Below are 10,784 nucleotides of genomic sequence, written 5' to 3' on the forward strand. Positions count from 1 at the left end.
ACAAAACAGGTTAAGTAAAATACGCTGAATATATAAGATCTTAGAAATATTTATAAAAATGCTAGCTTAGACTGCAGTTTCACATTTTGCATCTGCATAGCAAAGTAAATTAGGTTATTTTCAACATACAATAATATGAAATAAGACCAAACAAGATGTGTAATGAAGAAAAATATTTAGACAAAAATAAGAAATTCTTTACATTAGCTAGCATATTTAAGGGCTAACGGCAAACTCACATTTTTTGAAAGCTGTCCTACATGGACGCAAACATATTTGAGATACGGTCACACGAACGGACGTATAGGCCATGTAAATTAAATAATAACAACAACAATAATAATATTAATAATACCAATAGGGCCTAATAATAATAGCTGTTGCCTTGAAAATAAAAGCAGCGTGGTTGTATTGCGTGCACTTAATTACATCTATTTGAGATTGACGTTTAATTCACGAATTACCTCATGCGGGCCGGTGAAGGATAGCCAGAGGGCCAGATGTGGCCCGGGAGCCGTACAATGCCCAGGTCTGATCTATGGGAATGATTCCCCAAATATTCATGAATACACAAAAACACACAAGATACACAAGACACTCCTGCAACCCTGAACATGCAGTGATTGATACAGTGATACTCAAAGCACAACTCGCATGACTGTAAACATAAATTACAACAGTTTATGCCGTTTGTGTTAGATTAGACTTAACTAACATTAGCAAAAATCACCAAATCACCAAAATCTGATTCAACTCAGGTACACTGTGACTTCAAATATGATGAAGAAATGTGACAAAAGTGAAGAAAAAAAATGATAAAATGACATTTAGAATTCACTTAAAAATGGTAATGAAATCATTATTTATTCATCCTCACATGGTTTTAAACCTGTATTAGTTTTTTTTTTTTCTTCTTCTTTTGCACAACACAGAAGATTCTTTAAAGAACGTTGAGAAACAAACAACATGCACTTCCAAAATTGACTTCCACTGAATGGGCAAAAAACAATGATTTCTTAAAATGTCTTTCCTGTTCCGCAGAAGAAAGAAAGTCATACAGGTTTGGAACAACATGAAGGCGAGTAAATTATTTTTTAATGAGCTATTCATTTAAGCATCCAAATACATGCAATAGATGGATTCTCATCGCCAACAAAAGTGTGGACAGTGATGAGCAGTAATACATGTTTATGTGAAAGGATATCATTAACAAACATTATTTGTTTGTGTGCTTAATCTGCACATTAAGAACTACAGACTAATTTAAGATTTAAGTCTGAGCAAGCATCATATCAGTGTTTGCATTCACCCTAAAGACCTACACACAGATCTACAGATACAGCCTGAACTCTCATCTATCACGACGCACACATTCACCACCGTATATGAATGAAAATGCAACAGGATACAGAGATGAGCCAGGATCAAATATGACAGCACTGACTCCAAATCCCATAATGCACTTGTGCCAGGGAGCACATCAGTTTTAATCAGTCAGAGCAAACGAGCCACCTGCTGCTTCATCTATAATGTGCCCATCTGCTGGCATCTGGAAACAGCAGCGAGACGCAGGGGTTAGGGCTGGGCGATATGGGCAAAAATTAATATCTCTGTATTTTTTGGCCAATTTGCGATATACGTTATGTATCTCGGTATTTTCGTTTTTTTATTTGGATTTTTTTTTTATTTTTATTTAATATATATATATTTCACCGCCCAATGTTGTCCAACAAAACAATACATATTAAAGGCTATGAAAACAAATAAAGTGAATGTAACCATGTAAGCCTTTATACTGCTTATAAAGAAAATATCGATATATATCGTACAAACTCAATATACCGCCCAGCCCTAGCAGGGGTCACAGTTACCTTGACCGTATAAATTAGCAGAACACTTCACAGAATGCAAACAACAAATATGCATACACATGGACACAAATAAGTATGCAGGCTCTATGATTTTCAGAATGAGCCACAGAATAAGTCATAAAAATGCAATTTACAGTATAAATGTCATAGAATTTGGATGAATAAATCAAAAGTAGGGCCCACCAAAATTAAATATATGACAAGTAAAAAAAAAACTAAAATTAAACATAAGTGAAATTAAGGAACAGCACAATCAAGAAATGTTTTCATCCATTTTATAATGTATATACTAACCTGTTGTGCAGATTGATTGAGTTGATTAAATAGACTGTAATGAATTAATGTAATTACCACGATTTTCAACGATACATGTGCATTAAGACCAGGGGAATTAAAACAAACAACAGAGAATTTGGGAAAAAATTAAAACTGATTTCAAAGGCCCCTCTTATTGTTCAAGTTTTAATAAATTATAAAGTGGCAAAAGTTTAATGAATGTAATTAATTAAACACGTTTCAATTAATAAAAATGAATTAAGCCATTAAAAACAGAATCCAGAAAAATAAAAATTTAAAAAACAAAAAGAAAAACCAGATAACCAGATTTTAAAGGTCCCTCTTATTGTTAAAGTTTGAATAAATATTAAAATTGTAAAAGTGTAATGAATTTAATTGTTTAGGAATATGTTTTGATGATTAAAAATGAATTAAGCCATTAAAAATGTAATCCAGAAAAATAAAACAAAAAACACAGAATTTGGGAAAAAAATGAGATTTCAAAGGCCGCTCTTGAAAGTTTTAATAAATTATAAAATTTAGTGTAATGAATTTAATTGATTAGCAATGTGGTTTGATTAAGTCATTAAAAATTGAATCCAGAAACATTTCAATGGAAAACACAGAATTTGGGGGTAAAAATCAAATGGAATTTGCGGGTAAAAAAAACCCCCGATTTCAAGAAAACTGGAACTCTTACATTTAGACATCATTGCCCTCTTAGGATTTATAACAAAATAATCACCAAAAATCTGAGCCAATCTGTATTATTTCTCAGTTGTCATCTTCACAGATTTACGGTAACTCCGACCTGATGGATGGGAACACCTCAATCCAGAAACTTAGCTTCTTCCAACAGTGCAAAATCCCAGAGGATCTTTCATTCAAGTGAGGGCTTATACACAGGGGAGGACGTATGAGGAGAAATAATGGATCGGCTGTCACACTTTCTGCTAGATTTGTCACTCAAGTTTGCAAAGAACCCAAAGGTCAAGACAGAGGAGCTAGAAAACTGAAATCAAGATGAGTCCCACACAGCTAAAAATGGAGAAAGAGCCAAAGAGATTCATCCTCTGCTCGGTGAGATACGGAGGGATGGTCACGTAGAGCAACATGACAACCTCCCACCGAGCCGTCCGGAGAAGACGTGATTGATGGCCAATCAAGCCTGTAAGACTGATGGAGTTAGTGCTGTTCAGAGGCCATCAATGATGATAGCCCGTGTCCCTGCGGTGGCTTCATTGTTACCTTGTTCCTGACCTTCAGTAGGACAGAATACGGCCATCATTCAACACAACTGTTACTCAGGATTTAGTTATGACTTTACTAGAGTGCTGGTTTGCCCTATGACACCCCAGCAGGTAAAAATGCTGTAATTAGATTGCCAAGCATCACTCTATTCAATATTAATATTTAAGGGTTACAGTATAATAAACTGCTCCAGACATGAATGATTCCTGAAATCATGGGTTTTGTTGAGTATCAGGTGTGCTGGTGCTTTACCAAGAGATGAGATGCACTTTGCTGGACAATTAACAATTAAAAGGTGAAAATCATTAATCCTACCACTTAAATGGCCTTCAAGTGGAGTCAGAAATATTGTACGTTTTAAAAATACTGAACTAAATAATTAAATAATAATTATCTCGATATTATTTTCCTCGATAAAACAATATCAAGAGTTAGATAAATGTTCAATATAATGTTTATGTGCAACAAGCGGAACGAAACAGCGTGACTCATTTGAATCGCGGTGCCACACAAACCATTTATCCGCTCGGCTCAAAGTTCAAACGGCAGCGCAGCGGTTGCGAGCTCAATAGAGCAGATACGTTTACTCGCTGATGAGTCTCGGTCACGCAAGCAGTAAACAGCGCTGTGAGACCCAGTGTGAAGCGCTTGAATTCAGCGAACAACACAAATGACTCGGTCATTTAAACTAGTTTAAAGCCAGATGAAACCGTGCTGACAAACAGGAGAAACACTGTGCGCAACGAGGCTTTTCAATCTACAGATCACCATCATTTACCAAGAATTTTCTGTAGTAACACTAACTGCACCATGGTATTGTGGCAGAAATTTTGAATATTCATAGTGAATTTTAGAATAGTATTAATGTATGCATGTATTAAATCTGTGCTGAAGAGATGCATCATCAAAGTCAGGCAACAAAAGCCCGTTTCATGATTTGAAACAATATCACTCATTACAACATGAAGAAAAATAAGAAACAATTTTTTTCTATTAAGATATTTATTTTAAGGAAAAATGACTGGAAATGTGTAAAGAATTAAGAAACATGAAGTGTTGTCATGTACTGACCATAAAGAGTTGTTTAAAACCACAATTAACCGTCTGGTTTCTACAACTTTCACTTAGGAGCAAAAATCTGCCTTTAAACTTTGAGCTTCAAAACAGCTCAAAACAAATAATTGGGTGGATTGGTTTTGATGTGTGACACCACAGGAGATGGACTTTTTCACTGGAGGAAGTGCTTTAAGGATTATGGACTTGTATTTTAGTTAAAAACGCCTTGATGGATTTGTTTAAGTTTTTGTCTTCTCAAGACATTAACTGATGGACTGGAGTGGTGTGGATTATTGTGATATTTTTATCAGCTGTTTGGACTCTCATTCTGACGGTGCCCATTCACTGCAGAGCATCCATTTCTCCAAATCTGATGGAGAAACAAACTCATCTACATCTTGGATGACCTACATGTTCAGTAAATTTTCATTTTTGGCTGAACTATTCCTTTAATAGTTGCACTAAAGTATGAGCAAAACTCTACTAAATGTATATATATATATATATATATATATATATATATACACCACTGCCCTGATTCAAACTAACTCTATATATAAATCTCTACATGATCCACTTTTTCCAGAAGTAGTAAAGCCAGGTCCAATATGAGAATTCAGCAATTTTCTTAGAGCCTGATCAACCTCTCCATCCTCTCACAGTCAATCTCTCCGGATGTGACGGGGGAATGTGACACTCTCAAAATCCCAGTTCTGGAATTTTGATGATAAGTTGAGACGATGTTCCCCATAACTCAAAAAAAAAACATCATTTATGTTAATCCTGTTCATTCCCACTCCTACATTTGCTCTGCATGTCATGCTTGACTCAAGAGCCGCTGAGGGACCGACTTCAGCACATACAACATGACTATAACACTATATCATATCTTATGGCCATATACTAATACAAACCATGTGATCTGCTAAATTATAGGATGAACTGCTCCTTGCCAATTTTGGAGAGAGAGAAAATCTGTCCCAAAAGCAATGGAAATGTACAAATAATTTATATTTAGGCAGAACGCATTATCTGTCGACATGCAAGATTAGCACTTCACACAGTGCAATTACAATAACATGAAATGCACTAAAAGATAATAACACAAGAAAACCAATCACATTATCCAAATCTAATGAAACAATCAACTGCATAATGTGCCATTAAAGTGAATTTGCCCATGACTATAACAAGAAAGCATGAACATATGCCAGCCAAACCGCTCTAACGCCCAAATGAACAAGTTTCTTTCTGCTTTAATATCTACATAACATAAGGCATGTGACACATAGGCATATTTACATTGTATAACAATATACAGCAACATATGGACACATATGTTCACATGTATTCAGTCTGAAATGGATAACCGAATAAAACTGCGATTTACATAGATTAAACTGCTCAAACTGTTGTGTGAATTCAATATTACACATTCTTGTTTACGTTGGATAAGACTAACTTACTCAAGCCATCAAAACATATCAGGATTTGACAAGAACAAAGCTTCATTCGAATATGTTTTTAATTTAATTTCATTTAGGAATATGTAATTTGCTTATTCTAATTAAAAACGTACTATTTTTAACGGTAAAAGTAACTGCGTAACGCACAACCATGCGTAACAGAAATCCAGTCAGAATCTCAAGCGCTTCTCTTACCTGTGGATCCGTGTATAAACGGGCATTTCTCAGAAATATCAGGATGAGCTGACCAACCGAGTCCACAGAGGCATTGAGCTTCACTTAACATCCAATAAAAGTAGATAAAAGCAGTATTTTACTCCGGTTTCGGGACGCGCGTTTGGAGCCAGCTTCTGTGCAGCAGCAGCGTGAGAGCAACTGAATCCCCCGCGCGCGCTCTGAGCTGGAGAGATTTGCGCTAATCACGCGCCTCCTGCTTTTTTCCGACGCTTCACGAGAGATCCGTTCAGTCGGTGTTTGTGATTGACAGCACAGCCGTGTTTACTATCAAGTGTGACTACTTGAACACAAGAGCGGGTGCTGTCTATGATGAGCAGGTAACCAAGTTAACGCCTGTAACCATAGTGACAGATAGAACCATAGTAAATATCTGTATTGTTATTGAAAGGAATGCAATTATATTTCAAACTATTGAGATTTAGAGCAACCCCTGCTGCTTTCATCATCTGAATGTGTTCAAAAACTCTGTATACATGTGAAGGTTGACAGGAGTGAAACTAGTTGTCAGTTCATAACCCACCCAACAAGGAAGTTCTCAAAATTATTAACAAACTAACCCTAACCCTGCCAGAAATTTTAATAGAACGTTTTATTAATGTTATCTACCGTTTACTAATTCTCAAAACAATAGCACAACAAAAATATCTATATTGTCTATGGAATGTTTCATTTATGAAAGGTTTTAGTGTGATGTGTTCCTTTAACGTTTGTTTTATTTATTTATTTTATGTTTCAGAATGTTCAGAGAAGTAATATCCCTTAACGTTTACATAACAAAAACTGTTTTTAAAAAACTGAACATTTTGTACATTCATAGAACATTCAGAAATGTTTTCATAACTTAATGGGAACTTTGGCAAAACATTCCTAGAATATATTTTTGTCATCACACATCAGCCAAAATCACTCTCAAAATGTGTTTTTATCTCCTAAACATTCAGGTAGTCACGTTTAGTTATAGAATATGTTTGTCTTTTGTAACCAAACTGTGTGTGAACATCTATTTCTTTAGTTCAACATTAGATCATAAAGCAACACCAAGGTCATGGGTTCAACACTGTAAAAAAAAAAAAAAAAGTTGAGCCAACTTAAAATTTTAAGGCAACCAGCTTCAGCAGATTTTTGAGTTTTCTCAACTTGTCGTTTTAAGTTTATACAACAAAAATTTGAGAATATCCCACAAAAATAAGTTGAGCAAACTCAAAAATCTGCTGAAGCTGGTTGCCTTAATTTTTATTTAATTTTTTTTTTTTAATTTTTTTTTTTTACAGTGCAGGGAATGTGTGAACTGATCAAATTGTTTACCTTAAATTGAGTGCAAGTCGCTTTTGATAAAAGTTTCTACCAAATGCACTGAAAATTGTATCTGCTGTTGTGTAAACATGATGATGCAGATTCTTCAGATTTAGTTTTCTTAAAATGTGTCCTTCATGCATTATAGAAGAAAACTTTCGATACTCTAAATATATTTATCATTTGATTTCAGTAAATGTCAAACTTATAAATGAAAGCAAGGCTGTGAGAGATATACGTACAGTATGTTCAGTGAGTTGTAATGTTTTCTCTCTCTCACTCTCTCTCGTCCACACACACCCTATCATTAATCAAACTGTAACCTTAATTAATGAATTGAGATTCATGCAGGAATTGAAACTCACTCTGCGCTTCCTTTGTGGTTTCTGATTACTTCTTAACAATGTCCATGAGTCTTCAGGCATGTTTAATTTAAGCGGTATGTTTTGACATTATACGTAGATAAATGATGGTTTATTGTCACCGTTGCTGTCTAATGAAGTGTTTGCAATCAGTGTTGTTTTGTTATTACTCTGAGGTTAATCAAGTGACATTAATTCTGTCGTTGTGTGTTTAACGCTTAACAGAAGCTCTGGAAATTATTATTTAAGCACAAACGTGGATGAGCAAGAAATTAGCGTCTTTTCAATGCTTTAGTTACAGTTTCTTCTTACACATGTTCCACAGATAATCCTTTCCTAAATTGATGTAAAGCAAAAACACACGTTTTTACGTGCTATTTGCATTACTATTAAATTTTTACTGCAAAATAGAATAATAGGCATGACTATTTTGAATTAGGCTAGTAAATTGAATCCATAAATGCAGGTTTCAAACAATATTAAAGCGAGAACAAAATGTCAAAGCTGGTGGTCTCTGTGCTGTATTCAATGCATATTCAGCCTTAGTTTGCACACAGCATGAATATGAAGATTCCTTTGTCACTGATAAATACATCACATCCGATCCAGTCCCACGCACTAATCCGGACTGTATCCCCCTCACTCTCTCGACAGACTAGTCCTCTTTATCCCCAGGCACAAGGCATCCCTATGCATTAAACATCAAAGACACTTGAGATCTCTGCTCAGATGCTGCTAAGAGGAAATTTTGGGGGGAAAGGCAGAAAATGAAGCGTCTACCCTCCATCTGGCATCTGCCTCTGCTGTGACAAGAGTTTCATGAATTCAACATCACACCGTATCCACCACAACAACAGCAGCCGCCGCGCTCTGAAGACCTTATAATGTCTAAATCTAGTAGCGCTGAATTATGCAGCACTTAAAGGAATCTGCTTTTATTGATAGAGGAGAAGCTGGTAAAAATCAAGTGCTGGTGACTGACCTTGCATAGATGTTCATAATTAGCTGCTATCATGCGAAATTGAAAAAGTAAAAGTTGTAATATAAACGATATAATATGGGTTTAAGTAATGCTTGACTGATGAGGATTTTAGTTCATTCATCATGGTTGCTTCTGTTCATCTGCTTACCTCCAGATGTAATTTCATGTCTGAATGATGTGTTACATCTATGCAATGTTACATTCTATTCTCCTAGATCATAAAAGTTCATAACACCATTGTTGATGATATAATGTCGATATGTAAAATACAATATCATGGTAGCAAATGCGACATATGCAAAATAATCTCAAGATCTCACTAATGCATCATTCTTGAAAAGCATGTTTCATGTTTAAAATAATAGCTCAAGCAAAAAAATAATAATTTGTTAAAATGTGATCACTCTCAGGCCATCCTGGATGTAGATGAGTTTGTTTCTTCATCAGATTTGTAGAAATGTGTCGCTGCATCAGTGTCTCAGCAATTTTTGAGTCAGACCAGGCCACTTTTTCACTGGAGGAACCGTTATTATGGATTGTGGACTCAAATTTTTGCTGAAAATAAAGCTTTGAAATTATAAATGTCTTAATGCTGGATTTGGCCTGAGGGTGAGTGCATTTTCAGCGAATTTCCATTTTTGGCTGAACTATTCCTTTAAGATGTTTCATCTGTCTGAAAATTGTAATATAAAGATATGACTAGAGATATAAATATGACTTCCTCAAGTTAAAAAAAAAAAAAAAAGGATCGGTTATATGCGAAAGACTGCAGCGGACGCGAAGTCTTCCCCTGAGAGTGATGATTGTGAAGTTCTTGGACTACAGAGACAAGGAGCGCGTGATGCAAGCGGCCAGAGCAAAGAAAGATGTACTGTTCCAAAATCACCAAATCATGTTCTTTCCAGACCTTTCTGCTGAAGTAAACGAGCAACGGAGGCAATTTGACAAAGTCAAGAAGAAGCTGCGAGCTTTCAAAGTCCATCGGAAGTTGACGACTTTCTAATGAACATGTAAGCTGGTGCTGTTTTCTCAGTGCTTGTTCACTTTCAAGAAAATTGCGTATAAGCAATGAACAATAAATCAATAGACTTTATTTCTTATAAGGAGATTATGTAAATTGCTCAGCGGGGCTCGAGTGCGATGCGATTTATCTTACGTTTTTTTCCCCCTTTAAACTGGGTTGATCTAGTTCAGGAAGTTAGAAGTAGTGAAGGGTTTGAATTTGATGATGTTTTTAATCATGTTGTTTATTTTAGTTCTAGTTTGTTTTATGTTTTATCTTCATAAGGTACAGGTGACTTTCCGTTTTAAAATATGGGAGAGTGTTGGATTATCTCACAATGTAGAAGAAAATGATGGAAAACATTGGGGTTAAATTTGTTTCTTGCAACTGTAGGGGGCTACATACTCTTTCCAAAATCAAACAAGTGATGTCTAGGTTAAAACAACTTCAGTCTAAAATTGTTTTTCTTCAAGAAACACACTTAATGCCCAAAGACATATGTAGAATACGAAATAGATGGCCTGGGCAGGTATTTGCATCTTCATTTAGTTCATTTAGGGGTAATCACAATGATTCACAAATCAATTCCATTTCAGATGGATAGGATAATACAGGATCCTTCAGGTAGATACCTCATTGTTCAAGGGACTTTATTAACAAAACCATTGAATCTTGTTAATATTTATGGACCTAATGATGACATCCCCAAATTCTATAGTAACCTCTTTCTAACTTTATCCGCCTTTTCTGGGTTTTATGTGATGGGAGGAGATTTCAATTGTACATTGGATCCGATTAGAGATCGTTCATCTGGCCTTGACCAGTCTCACAAACAGACCAGAAAGACCCTGTATTATTTTACAAAATATTTAAACCTTGTTGAAATATGGAGACAATTACACCCTAAGGATATCCAGTATTCTTGCTTCTCCAGAACACACCAGTCTTATTCCAGAATTGATTACTTTCTTATTTCAGCAACAATTA

The 10,784-nt window shown here is 35.4% G+C and overlaps 1 protein-coding gene across 1 annotated transcript in view; it reads right to left on the bottom strand.

Moving 5' to 3' along the window:
* LOC131552825 (gamma-aminobutyric acid receptor subunit pi) overlaps nt 1–6,275 on the bottom strand; it is a 64,252-nt gene extending 57,977 nt beyond the window's left edge. Inside the window, exon 1 of the mRNA XM_058796968.1 lies at nt 6,116–6,275. The gene's annotated coding sequence lies outside the window, so the exon portion shown is untranslated. The remainder of the gene's footprint in view (nt 1–6,115) is intronic.
* Between the last annotated feature and the right edge of the window lie 4,509 nt (nt 6,276–10,784).

This window comes from Onychostoma macrolepis, chromosome 13, assembly GCF_012432095.1.
Source record: "Onychostoma macrolepis isolate SWU-2019 chromosome 13, ASM1243209v1, whole genome shotgun sequence".
Lineage (NCBI taxonomy): Eukaryota > Metazoa > Chordata > Actinopteri > Cypriniformes > Cyprinidae > Onychostoma > Onychostoma macrolepis.